Source organism: Oryx dammah, unplaced genomic scaffold (genome assembly GCF_014754425.2).
Source record: "Oryx dammah isolate SB20612 unplaced genomic scaffold, SCBI_Odam_1.1 HiC_scaffold_11203, whole genome shotgun sequence".
In the NCBI taxonomy this organism is placed as follows: Eukaryota; Metazoa; Chordata; class Mammalia; order Artiodactyla; family Bovidae; genus Oryx; species Oryx dammah.
This window is the reverse complement of record NW_024080596.1, coordinates 3431183-3444831: the sequence shown is the minus strand read 5'-3', so window position 1 is coordinate 3444831 and position 13649 is coordinate 3431183. Positions and strand designations below refer to the sequence as shown.

At 38.4% G+C, this 13649-nt stretch overlaps 1 protein-coding gene and 1 non-coding gene across 2 annotated transcripts in view; one reads left to right on the top strand and one right to left on the bottom strand.

The window, feature by feature from the left end:
• The window catches only part of LOC120860803 (catenin alpha-2-like), a 1410064-nt gene that overhangs the window by 155434 nt on the left and 1240981 nt on the right, over positions 1 to 13649 (top strand). The gene's annotated exons all lie outside the window — the stretch shown is intronic.
• Positions 10163 to 10266, bottom strand: LOC120860825. Its single transcript, XR_005720440.1, has one exon. It is a non-coding gene; the product is annotated as a U6 spliceosomal RNA (small nuclear RNA).

Below are 13649 nucleotides of genomic sequence, written 5' to 3'. Positions count from 1 at the left end.
CTGGTTTGATCTCCTTGCAGTCCAAGGGACTCTCAAAAATCTTCTCCAACACCACAGTTCAAAAGCATCAACTCTTTGGCACGCAACTTTCTTTATAGTCCAACGCTCACATCCATACATGACTACTGGAAAAACCATAACTTTGACTAGGTAGACCTTTGTCAGCAAAGTAATGTCTCTGCTTTGTAATAGCTGTCTAGGTTTGTCATAGCTTTTCTTCCAAGGAGTAAGCATCTTTTAAATTTCATGGCTGCACTCACCATCTGCAGTGATTTTGGAGCCCAAGAAAATAAAGTCTGTCACTGTTTCCATTGTTTCTCCATCTATTTGTCATGAAGTGATGAGACTGAATGCCATGATCTTATTTTTTTGAATGTTGAGTTTTAAGCCAGCTTTTTCACTCTCTTCTTTCACTTTCATCAAGAGGCTCTTTAGTTCTTCTTCACTTTCTGCCATAAGAGTGGTGTCATCTGCATATCTGAGGTTATTGATATTTCTCCCAGCAATCTTGATTCCAGCTTATGCTTCATCCAGCCTGGCATTTCACATAATGATATTTCTGCATATAAGTTAAATAATCGTGGTGACAATGTCCACCCTTGACTTACTCCTTTCCCAATTTGGAACCAGTCTGTCGTTCCATGTCTTGTTCTAACTGTCATGTCTTTAACCACAAAGAATTGGTCAGGAAAATTAAATAAAATAGCCTACATTGTAGCTTTTACACACAGAAACACATTAACATTGAAAATTGATGTAAAATAAACAACAAACAAGGCAAGTTATTTAAAACAGTGTATATTAGTCTCAGTTTTAAAGAAAAACTTGTAGTATACGTTGTGTGAGACAGAAACAAATAGTCTGATATTAAATAACATCAAAAGGTTGAATGAAATTTGGGGAAATTTTTCTTTTTGTTTTTCTATATTTCCTAATTCTTTTTCAGTTATTACGAATCATTTTGTATGATTCAAGTGTTAGTTGCTCAGTCATGCCCGACCTTTGCTACCCTATGGACTGCAGCCCATCAGGCTCCTCTGTCCATGGGATTTTCCAGGCAAGGACACTGGAGTAGTTTGCCATTTCCTTCCCCAATGTATGATTCAGGTCTGGTTTAAAGATGTTATCACTTAACCTAACTTTTGTGCCTTTGGGGCATTAAAACCTTTCTTGTGACTGTGACAGAGGAGCCAGTGATCCAGGTACATTTACCAAACAACACTATGTAGGTCAGCCTTCAACTTTTTTCTACAGCAACAATTTTTTTTTCCCTTTGAAAATGATTGAGTTTGTCTCTAAGCTGAGAATTATGTACAATGCATTTTACTATACACAGAAATATAGCAAGGTACGAATATAGTATCTTTGGATATCAATTTCCACTTCTTTGTCAGGGAAAACTGGCCAAAATCCTTCTGTTCCTTAGCTGTGTTCTTTTCTTTTTTAAAATTTTATTTACTTATTTTATTTTTTGGCTTTGTTGGGTCTTCACTGCTGCACACAGGCTTTTCCTAGTTGCAGCAAGTCGGAGCTCCTCTCTAGTTGCAGTAGTTGGACTTCTCAATGTGGTGGCTTCTCTTGTTGCAGAATACAGGCTCTAGGGTGTGTGGGCTTCAGTAGTTGGGGCATGCGGGCTCAGTAGTTGTGGTACATGGATTTAGTTGCCCCTCAGCATGTGGAATCTTCCCAGATCAAGGATTGAATACTGTGTCACCTTCTTAACCTTCTTAACCACTGGACCACCAGGGAAGTCCTGTGTTCTTTTCTCCTGTTTTGTGGGATCCTGTTTTTTGTGTTTCAAGTTTTTTTCTTTTTTCTCTGCTACGTTTTATGAGAATCCTGAGTTTCTCTGGTATATGTGTTCAGGGTTCCTTTTAAGCACGCTCGTTTTGAAGGTTTTCCTTTCCTTCTCTATGCTGTGTTTATGATGCTGTATTACCTGATGTGCTAACTCCTAACTTTGCTTTTATCTGTCTGTTCAATCAGTTCTGTCAATGTGAGTGTATTGTCCTTCATATCTTATCTCTACCAGCTACATGCTTGTTAGATCAAATCCTCTATACCTGTGAGAGGTGTACATTCCTTTTACATTTTTTTGTGCAGGCAGAATCATTCATATTTGGGGTCCAAGCTGAAATGACTTTCCCATTGCTCAGAGTCACAGAACCACTGCATGTCTTTCAGGCAGCAGTGCCTTAACAACATTTGCAGTCTAACCAGGGGACTGTTGTATAGCAAAGCATTTTCATGTATTCAGCACAACCCTTTTAGATAGAAGAGGAATTGGTGGCACTTCTTTCATGAATATTGAGAAGACTTTTAGGTGGTTTTGCCCTGTAAATATATAAGAAACCCCAACTCTCAAAGAACATGAAAGGAATTAGTAAACTGGGGTAATACTTGTGACCCACGAAGTTCAGAGCACATTAGTACCTTTTTCTTATTGCCCTCCATATTTGATAAAACAGAACAAATAAATTGGCTGAAATCTGAAAAGTTGAAGTGCTCTCCAGTTATTTTCTAAATGTCCAAACTATCCTTCCAGTCTCACTGAAACAGCTCCTTTGCTTGATTTTTCCTAATGTTTAGCTTTTCAGTGTCTTGATTGAAATAGCATTTGTAGGTGAGTTAACATTTTTAGGATCTATGGTACATTCCACTGAAGATAGATTTGTTTTATATCCCTTGAATTGTTTTTATGAATTCAGTTCACAGATTTTTAAACCCTTTTAATTTTCATGTTTAGCTGACTATGTGGTTAATGGTGTATATTTCTAAATTGTGAACCAGTTGCAGTAGTTTCCAGTGCATATGCTTTTCTTTCAAATTCAGATTTCTATACTGATGCTAATTTAGTTTCTTCCAATAAAATATTTCAAGGTCTTTTTATTAAAGCAGGAATTAAAATAATTATCACTATTTATAAAATACTACTTAATATAAAAGGAACTCCAAAGAAATTATAATCACTCTGTAAAATTGAACGTAGAAAGCACTTAAAAACTCATGAATGTAAAGTAAAATATGCTTCAATAAAATTTCTGTAAAGAGCCAATTTGTATCTTAGAAGAGAACTTGGAATGTTCTGTTTACATCTAAATGAGCCCCTAAAACAGAAAACTTTAGTTTTATAAATATCTCCTAAAATAACTATACATATATTTCCTCTAATCAAGCAGCAAAAACCTAATGAGGATCAATAGTGTGTTCCATACTGTATTTTTAATTTGCTATTTACCTGTGCTGATAAACTTACCACATTTGTAGTGGTAGGTACGATGAAAAAAACATTCGTAGGTCCAAGACATGACATTGAGTTAAGAGTTTTTTCAGGTATTAGTAGTATTACTTAATAAGATCCCGGTTGGTATTTTGGATGAGGGTAAAAAATTTCATTATGTGGAATTCTGCATAACTGCCATGGGTAAAAGCTAAGATTCTTCTTCCTTGGGCTGGAGAAAGATCAAGCCCTAACCTGAAGCTATAGATACATAATACTTGAATGAACTGAGATTGTTTTTGAGAGAAAGAGCAGCAGGCTTTGAGAGGTTACTGAGGAAGTTGTCTGTGAGATGTAGTATTTTCCATGTTGGCCACACATAATCTGTATTTGTGCACATAATCAGTATTCAGTGCTATTTGTTTCCATGTTTTTCACCTGTTAGAGGGTGCATTCATGCATGCCTATATTTTGGTCAGAGAAGAGAGAGGAACCTGGACCAAAGTTCTACCCACTGATTACAGGTAATCTCTCTGTAGTGTTGATGAGCTGATGTAAAGTCATACTTCCTGCTGTGAGGTCCATAATACTAGTGTATGGAAGGCAGTGTTTAAATTTGGTTAACAAAGATTCCTTGGTAGTCCTTAAGGAATGTCTTCAATAGACCCCTAGATAATCAGATAATCATACCTAGTTAGTGTATCACCTGGTTTGTGTTATAGGAACTGAAAATAATTTTGGTGGAAAAGTATTCTCAGTGAAATGTTATACTTATTTATTTTAGTGTAAATGGGTATACAGAAGACCATCTGGTTCTTTCAGGCTCATAAAGGCACTGTCCTATAATTTCAGATAAAGCAAGTGATTTACCCAGAGAATCATTTGGGTGGCTGGGAAGTAAAGCGATAAGTAAAATATGGTTTCCCACTTCATTTGCTGTGTTTCCTGCACAGCATCACGACATCCTGCAACAAAATGCCTTCATAAAAGACGTTATGCTTGTCAGTAAGGATGGTTCTAATTCAAGTTCCAGCTTTTTTTTGTTGAAAATTCTTCCTGAATTTTGAACTCTTTAAGTTGTCAGATTTGGGATTGAACAAATGCCCTTAGATGCACTTAGTTTACTTCAGTAATTTTAAGAGTGACACAATAATATTTTGTGTGTAGAGGCCTTGTTTTACATCTCCATTACGTCATATCCACCTCTTTTATTCCAGTCATTTACTTATGTGTTTATGTAAAGAATTAAATGCTCAGCACTCTCCTCAAGGATTCCAACATTCTATTAGTGTGATAGCTACAAATGAATGAACAATTAAAACAGGCTGTGAATTAGGGCACACTATGGTTTTTCCTGTGGTCATGTATGGATGTGAGAGTTGGACTGTGAAGAAAGCTGAGCGCTGAAGAATTGATGCATTTGAACTGTGGTACTGGAGAAGACTGTGGTATTGAGAGTCCCTTGGACTGCAAGGAGATCCAACCAGTCCATTCTGAAGGAAATCAGCCCTGGGATTTCTTTGGAAGGAATGATGCTAAAGCTGAAACTCCAGTACTTTGGCCACCTCATGCGAAGAGTTGACTCGCTGGAAAAGACTCTGATGCTGGGAGGGATTGGGGGCAGGAGGAGAAGGGGACGACAGAGGATGAGATGGCTGGATGGCATCACTGACTCAATGGACGTGAGTCTGAGTGAACTCTGGGAGTTGGTGATGGACAGGGAGGCCTGGCGTGCTGCGATTCATGGGGTCGCAAAGAGTCAGACACGACTGAGCGACTGAACTGAACTAAACTGAATTGAGAGGCAAGCATGATATGCTGTAAGAGCAAGAGTGGGTGTGAGCAGGTCTAGAAATGGTACCTGAGTTAAGTTTTGACTTGATTAAGTAAAGAAAACAGGGAAAGAGCTTCCCTGTGGAAGGAATGACAGGACAAAGGTTTAGAGGTATCAGAGAATATGGAGTGTTTGAAGAACAACTAGCAATTCACTAAATCTGGAGTTCCTAAAGACTTAAAATACAAGGTGGATGAATGTTGAGTAATGAGTCAATATTATGGACAGTCAGTACAATTGGAACTTTATCCCTCTACAGTGGAAGTCATCAAAGGCTTTTCAATAGAGGGTGACATGAAAGTGAAAGTAAAAGTTGCTCAGTCGTGTCCGGCTCTTTGTGACCCCATGGACTATATAGTTCATGGAATTCTCCAGGCCAGAATACTGGAGTGGGTAGCCTTTCCCTTCTCCAGGGGATCTTTCCAACCCAGGGATCAAACCCAGTTCTCCCACATTGCAGGTGGATTCTTTACCAGCTGAGCCACAAGGGAAGCCCAAGAATACTGGAGTGGGTAGCCTATCCCTTCTCTAACAGATCTTCCTGACCCAGGAGTTGAACCAGGGTCTCCTGCATTGCAGGCAGATTCTTTACCAGCTGAGCTATCAGGGGAAAAAAAATAGAGGGTGACACGATGAAATCTATATTTTGGGGGAAAAAAATCACTGCAGAATAGAGGAGGAATCAGAGTGGGCTAAGGCTGAGGGCCACATGATCAGGCAAAAGAAGCTTTTCAATAATCTAAGGAAGAACGAATGAGAGCCTTGATAAAGGCAGTAATGATGGAGAAAAAAAAGAAGGTATATTTTTGAAATATCAGAGGTAGAATGTTTTTGACCTGATGAGCGATTTCATGTAGGAGATAGCATCAAGGAAAGGAATTAGAAATGACTCCTGGGTTTCTGACAGGGCTCGATGAATAGTGAGTGGTTCTCCTCACTGATGTATGACAGGAGTTGGATCAATTTTGGGGGAAAGATGATGAGTTCACTTTTAAGCATGTTGATGTTGAAGTGATTGGAAAACTGGTAATTACTATAAGGGGCTAGAACTCAAGCAAGGGCCCAGAGCTAGAGAAATAGATTTGGGACATATATGTAACATATATGTAAACTTAAACTTAATTTCAATATAATGTAAACTGCTGACGTGAATGAGACCAACCAGAGGCTATACAAAGAGCAGGGAAAATGAAGAACATATGACATTTTTGGAGAACACATAGCAGTTCACTGAATCTGGAGTCTAAAGACTTAAGATGCAAGGTGGATGAATGCTGAGTAATGAGTCAATACTGCTGGACATTTAGTACAATTGGAACTCTCGCTGCAGTGGAAGTCATCAGAGGCTTTTCAACAGAGAGTGACATGATATAATTTATACTTTGGAAAAACAAACTCACTGCAGAATAGAGGAGGAATCAGAGGTAGCTAAGACTGAGGGCAACAAGTGGGTAGAGGAAGAAAGAAGAGAGTGGTGTCCTTGAAACCAAGGAAAGAGTAAAATATTCATATTATCAATACTTCTGAACGGTCAAGTAAGATAAGAACTGAAATGGGGCTACTGGATATTTTGAGGTGATTTGTTGTTATTCAGTCACTAAGTCCTGTGCCACTCTTTGCAACCCCACGAACTGAAGCATGCCAGATATACCCCTTTCCTCCACTGTCTCCCAGAATTTGCTCAAATTCATGTCAGTTGAGTTAGTGATGCTCTCTAATGTGTGATGCCACCTATCTAGTGATGCCATCTCATCCTCTGCCACCCTCTTCTCCTTTTGCTTTCAATCTTTCCCAGTATCAGGGTCTTTTCTAGTGAGTTGGTCCCTCATATCAGATAACCAAAATACTGAAGCTTCAGCTTCAGCATTGGTCTTTCCAATGAATATTCAGAGTTGATTTCCTTTAGGCTTCACTGGTTTGATCTCCTTGCAGTATAGAGATTCTCAAGAGTCTCCACAAGCACCACAATTCGAAAGCATCAATTCATTAGCTCTCAGCCTTCTTAGAGTCCATGGGGTCACAATGAGTCATACATGACTGGGTGACTGAACAACAACAGCCTTCTTGATGGTCCAACTTTCTTATCTGTACATGACTACTGGAAAAAATCATATCTTTGATCACATCGAAAATTGCCAGCAAAAGTGATGCCTCTGCTTTTTAATATGCTATCTAGAGTTGTCATAAACTTTCCTTCCAAAGAACATCTTTTAATTTCATGGTGCAGTCACCATCTGCAGTGATTTCAGACTCCAGCATCTGTCACTGCTTCCACTTTTTCCCCTTGTATTTCCATGAAGTGATGGGACTGGATGCCATGATCTTAATTTTTTTGAATGTTGAGTTTTAAGCCAGCATATTCACCTTCTTTCACCCTTTATCAAGAGGCTCTTTAGTTCCTCTTCATTTTCAGCCGTTAAAGTGGTGACATCTGCATCCATGAGGTTGTTGATATTTCTCCCAGCAATCTTGATTCCAGCTTGTGATTCATCCAGGCTGGCATTTCACATGATATAACTCTGCATATAAGTTAAACAAGCAGGGTGATAATATACTGCCCTGTTGAACTCTTTTTGAATTTTGAACCAGTCAGTTGTTCCATGTCCAATTCTAATCATTGCTTCTTCACCTGCATACATGTTTCTTGGGAGACAGATAAGGTGGTTTGGTACTCCCATATCTTTAAGAATTTTCCAGTTTGTTGTGACCCACACAGTCAAAGGCTTTAGCATAGTCAATGAAATAGATGTTTTTCTGTAACTCCTTTGCTTTCTCCTTGATCCAATGAGTGTTGGCAATTTGATCTCTGCTTTGCTTCTTCCAAATGCATCTTGTACATCTGGAAGTTCTAGGGTCACATACTGCTGAAGTCAAACTTGAAAGATTTTGAGCATAACCTTGCTATATGTGAAATGGTTGTATATGAATGGTCGTTTGAAGATTCTTTTCATTGCCCTGCTTTGGGATTGTGATGGAAACTTACCTTTTCTAGTCCTATAGCCATTGCTGAGTTTTCCAAATTTGCTGACATATTGAGTACAGCACATTAACTGCATCATCGTTTAGAATTTGAAATAGCTCTAATGGAATTCTATCACCTCCACTAGCTTTTTTCGTAGTGATGCTTCCTAAGGCCCACTTGACTTCACACTCTAAGTGAGTGACCTCAGCACCATCTTTATCCAGACCTTTCTTGAATAGTTCTTCTGTATATTTGCCACCTCTTCTTAATCTCTTCTGCATCTGTTAGATCCCTACCATTTATCCTTTATTGTGCCCTTCCTTACATGTAATGCTTCCTTGATATCTCCAACTTTCTTGAAGAGTTCTCTAGTTTTACCCATCCCATTGTTTTCCTCTATTTCTTTGCATTGTTCATTTAAGAAGGCCTTCTTTATCTCTCCTTGCTATTCGCTGGAACTCTGCATTCACATGGGTATATCTTTCCCTTTCTCCATTGCCTTTCATGTCCCTTCTTTCCTCAGCTATTTGTAAAGGCTCTTCAGACAACCGCTTTGCCTTCTTGCATTTCTTTTTCTTTAGGATTGTTTCGGTCACTATACCGCGTTACCAAATTTCATCCATAGCTCTTCAGATACTCTGTCTACCAGATCTAATTCCTTGAATCTTATTTGTCCCCTCCACTGTATAATCATAAGGGATTTGATTTAAGTCATATATGAATGGCTTAGTGGTTTTCCCTACTTCTTCACTTTAAGCCTAAATTATGCAATAAGAAGCTCATAATTTGAGCCATTTAGGTCTTGTTTTTGCAGACTGTATAGAGCTTCTCCATCTTCAGCTGCAAATAATATAAGCAGTCTGATTTCAGTATTGACCATCTGCTGATGTCCATGTGGAGAGTTGTCATGGGTTTTTGGAAATTGGTGTTTTTACTATGACAAGCATATTCTCTTGACAAAACTCTGTTAGCATTTGCCCTACTCCATATTGTACTCCAAGACCAAACTTGTCTGTTATTCTGGGTACCTCTTGACTTCCTACCTTTGCATTCCAATCCCCTGTGGTGAAAAGGTCAACTTTTTTGGTGTTAGTTCTAGAAGTTGTTGTAGCTCTTCATTTAGAACCGGTCAACTTCAACTTCTTTGGTGTGCAGTTTGGGAATAGACTTAGATTACTGTGATGTTGAATGGTTTGCCTTGAAAATGGAATGAGGTCATTTGTCATTTATGAAGTTGCACCGAAGTAATGCATTTTGGACTCTTTTGTTGACTATGAGGGATACCCCATTTCCTCCTAGGAATTCCTGCCCACAGTAGTAGATTTAGTGGTCCTCTTAATGAAATTCACCCATTCTGTCCATTTTACTCAGATTCCTAAGATGTTGGTGTTCACTCTTGCCATCTCCTGCTTGACCACGTACAATTTACCTTGATTCATGTGCCTAACATTCCAGTTTCCTATATAATATTTTTCTTTACAGCATCAGACTTTAGTTTCATCACCAGACACACCCACAATTGAGTGTGAGTTCCACTTTTGTCAGCCCCTTCATTCTTTCTGGAGCTATTAGTAATTGCCCACCACTCTTCCCTAATAGCATACCTTCCAATACCTGCAGACACCATCTGACCTGGGGCTCATCTTCCAGTGTTATATCGTGTTTGCATTCTATTCATGGGGTTCTTGTGGCAAGAATACTGGAGTGGGTTGCCATTCCCTTCTCCAGTGGACCACATTTTATCAGAACACTTCACTATGACCAGTCTGTTTTGGGTGGCCCTGCGTGGTATGGTTCATAACTTCATTGAGTTATGCAAGCCCCTGCACCATAACAAGGCTGTGACGCATGAAGGGGTTTGAGGTGATAGATTTATATTTATTTAGATAAGGTATATGTGACCATTATGTAATTTGAAAATATATAATGAGATATATACATATATTGAAAAATATATATATATATATTTAGTGGAAATATACATAATTATATATAACTTAAGAATTACCAAACATCTCATCAGCCAGCATAACTATTGCTAAAATTATGATGTATATCTTTTTAGATTTTTTCTATATTTAAATACATTCTCTACCTAGATATATCTAGATATGTATCTATATATAACAAAATGAGTACCCATTATAAAAATAGGAGACACTGCATGAATATGGTTGTCATTCTTGTCCAAAGTCCATGATAATCTTTTCTACATCTGTCCTAATTTTAGTATATAGGCTGGGGAAGCACATGGTGTCTGTTGAATTAAGCAACTGGGAGATCATTTGTAACTTTGTATGGCTAATTTCAGTGGAATGGTGAGGGTCGGAGCCAGGTTGTGTGGGCTGGGGAATGGGTGGGCAGTGAGGAAACAGAAGAAACATTACAGACTGCCCTCTCAAGAAACCAGGTTGTGAAGGGAAAGGGAAGTAGAAGATGTCAAGAAAGGAGCAGGATGGAGAGGGATTTTTTTTTTCTTTTATATTTTCAATTTTTACTTGGACAAGAGTTCTCGCTGACTGGACTTCTCTGGTGGCTCAGACAGTAAAGCATCTGCCTACAATGTGGGAGACCCTAGGTTTGATCCCTAGGTTGGGAAGATCCTCTGGAGAAGGAAATGGCAACCCACTTTAGTACTCTTGCCTGGAAAATCCCATGGACGGAGGAGTGTGGTAGGCTATAGGGTCACAAAGAGTCGGACATGGCTGACTAAAAGGAGCTGCCTAAGAGGGATGAATTAAAAGATAAAAAAGTAGAGATTGTGATTGATAGAGTTGAGGCCTTAGGAGTCAGGGAAGGAAGGAGTAGGAAAGAGAGACCAAACTGTCTCTTCCAAGAAGAAAACTGGGAGGAAGGTAAGGGTGGGAAGATGTTTTGATAAGTTTTCCAGTGGGTCATCTGACGTGATTCTTGTCACCAGAATGAAGATGGTTGTTACCCATGTGTAATGAGATATTTGAGGAAATCTTTTCAAACTTGCATGAGACAGAAAACCTCAATATTGGATAAGATGATCTGTACACTTACCTGCTGAGAAAGATCCCAAGAGATGTTTAGAAAAGTCTAGTCTTCTCTGAACAAATGGAAGCTTGAGAATGATCCCCAAATGGTTTAGTTACCTTAAATAACCTATTAAGTATTTATTATCCACATGTTTCTGTATTTTGTTAGCTTGTCCAGCCCCTGTGAAGTACAGTATTTAACCTGGGGAAGTGGCATTATATGGTACAGGAAACAAATTTGAAATAAATCTTGACTGAGTTTCATTAACTTTGGAAAAAATAATATACTTGTGCTTTAGTTCTCTTCTCTTGTAAAATTGGGATATCATCATGTTGATCTCAGGGCAAATAGAAGATAGCACAGCTAATAATATATGTGTTACCACACATTAGTGTCCTTGTATGTTACTTTCTCATACATATCTTGTCCCTCTCAGGGTTCAAGGTCTCCCTTTCACTGCTACATAACAGGACTTCCTGACAGAAACATGAAACTGTTAATAATGATAATGAACTTTGGCCAGTGACCAAGAGTGTTCCGTGAAGTCTTAGTTGCTGTGAAATGTAAATATGATGAACTAAATGGAAAGGGGTACTACCACGAAATGTGCAGACTTAACAAAGTCCATCTGCATGTCCTAAATGCCACTGTAGCTTTTAGTTTTGTCTTTACAAAAGCATAGCCCCTGAGGTACTTTTTACTTCATAAGACAAAATTAAATGCCTCAGATGACCAGGAGGAAATCTGGATTAGTTTCTCATTTCACAAATGACTTTTTCTAACAAGTTTGATAATGTGATTTGTCAGCAGGAATATATGCTGAGTACCACTGAGGCCGAAATATCAATCCTCAGAACAAAAGACTTGTAAGCAAATATAATTGCTATAATGTGTTATGACCTCTCACATCTAGTAATTCAGTTGAATAAGGCAGCGATAACACAATGCAGGTGAGTTATCTTCCATTTACTAAACTGCCACCAGATGAACAGCAGTGCCTGGTGGTTACACCAGGTGAATAAGCCACTTTAAAATGGGAAACTGAAAGAAGCAGCAGTGTTAGGCTTAAATCATTTCTGAATCCCTGTAACTTAATTCCTCGTTAACAGTGCATCAATGGATTTAACTTTCCCTTTTAAAATAAAATATTAACACATTTGAGCTTGCTTTAAAAATCAAATCCTTGAGTACCAGTTAAGTATTGTTCCTGGTATGAGCTTCTTGGTGGCTCATACATTGCCTGCAATGTGGGAAACCCAGGTTTGATCCCTGGGTCAGGAAGATCCTTTGGAAAAGGGAATAATGGCTACTCACTCCAGTATTCTTGCCTGGAGAATTCCATGGACAGAGGAGCCTGACAGGCTATAGTCCATGGGGCTGCAAAGAGTCATATACAATTGAGCAACTAACACACACACACACAAGTATTCTTATAATCACTGAACAATTTAAAATAGCTCTTACCTAAATATCTGCATTCATTTCTTGACATCATATCTTAATATTCTGATTACTTTGTCTTTTTCACTCTATGTCCCAAGGTTACTTAAATGTTTTTTCATACTCTTGTTCACTTTTTGGAGAGCATTTTTCTGGCAACAGTTCAAAACGGTGTTGAATTTTCCCCTGTTTTTCAGTTGCACAAACTGTTCAATATTACTTGACCAATGCATCCAAAATTTGAACGTGCTCTTGGTTACCTATTGCTTGATATAAGTGCCCTGGTGAAATGGAAGGACACTGGCCCTACAGGTGTCCATTCTCATCCAAGCTCATGCTCTGAACACTCCTTGCTCGATGAATTGTTCTTGTTTTTAAAATATGATGAATTAGAGCCCGTTTCATCTTAAACAATCAGCATAAAGTATGATACACATTGGGTGGTTAGTACACTTACCCTGATTAAGTGAATGGTTGAATAAATGGATAAAGGAAGGGAGAATTGGAGCATATGCGATTTGCCTTTTCTGCTAGAATATGGAAGGCATTCTGAGCAAGGAAAATCACTTTGGGTTCTGTTTTTCAGATAAGTGGTATCTGAACTATTGTGTTCTGAGTAGAAAATCTCCCTTTTTGCAAAAAAGCACTAGTATTTTAACTAGAATCATTTTTTTTTTGTGTGTGTATTTGATTGTAAGATTTGAACTTGGCATTTTTACTAAATGTTCAGTACCATCCTAATCATTGTAAAGGGAGCAAATTCCCTATCCCTGAGTGTATTTGAGAGGACAAATTTATATAAAGCAAGGAGAGAGCAACACAAGACACTTTGTATTCAGATTAAATATTATGCACTAGCTATTCTGATTAGATGGAATACTGATGGAATTCAGAGAAAGGAAAAGACACTGGGCCTTAGGGAAGAAAGGCAGTTTGGATCAATGAGGAGAAGAAATATTTCCTAAGGGCAGTTGTGGGCCAACTTGCAGAGCTTGTACAATCCTTCACAAAAAACTTGCCACATGGATCTCAGCAATCAAATATCAAGGCCTCACTGCTTTGCTGAAGGAAGCCCAGAGTTTAGTTTTTCCTGAACAAAAATGACACCTAGATTTAAGACATAATAAATAAAAACTAGTGATCCAGTTATATGGCAGAAACCATCCTAATGTTTTAAAGCAATCATCCTC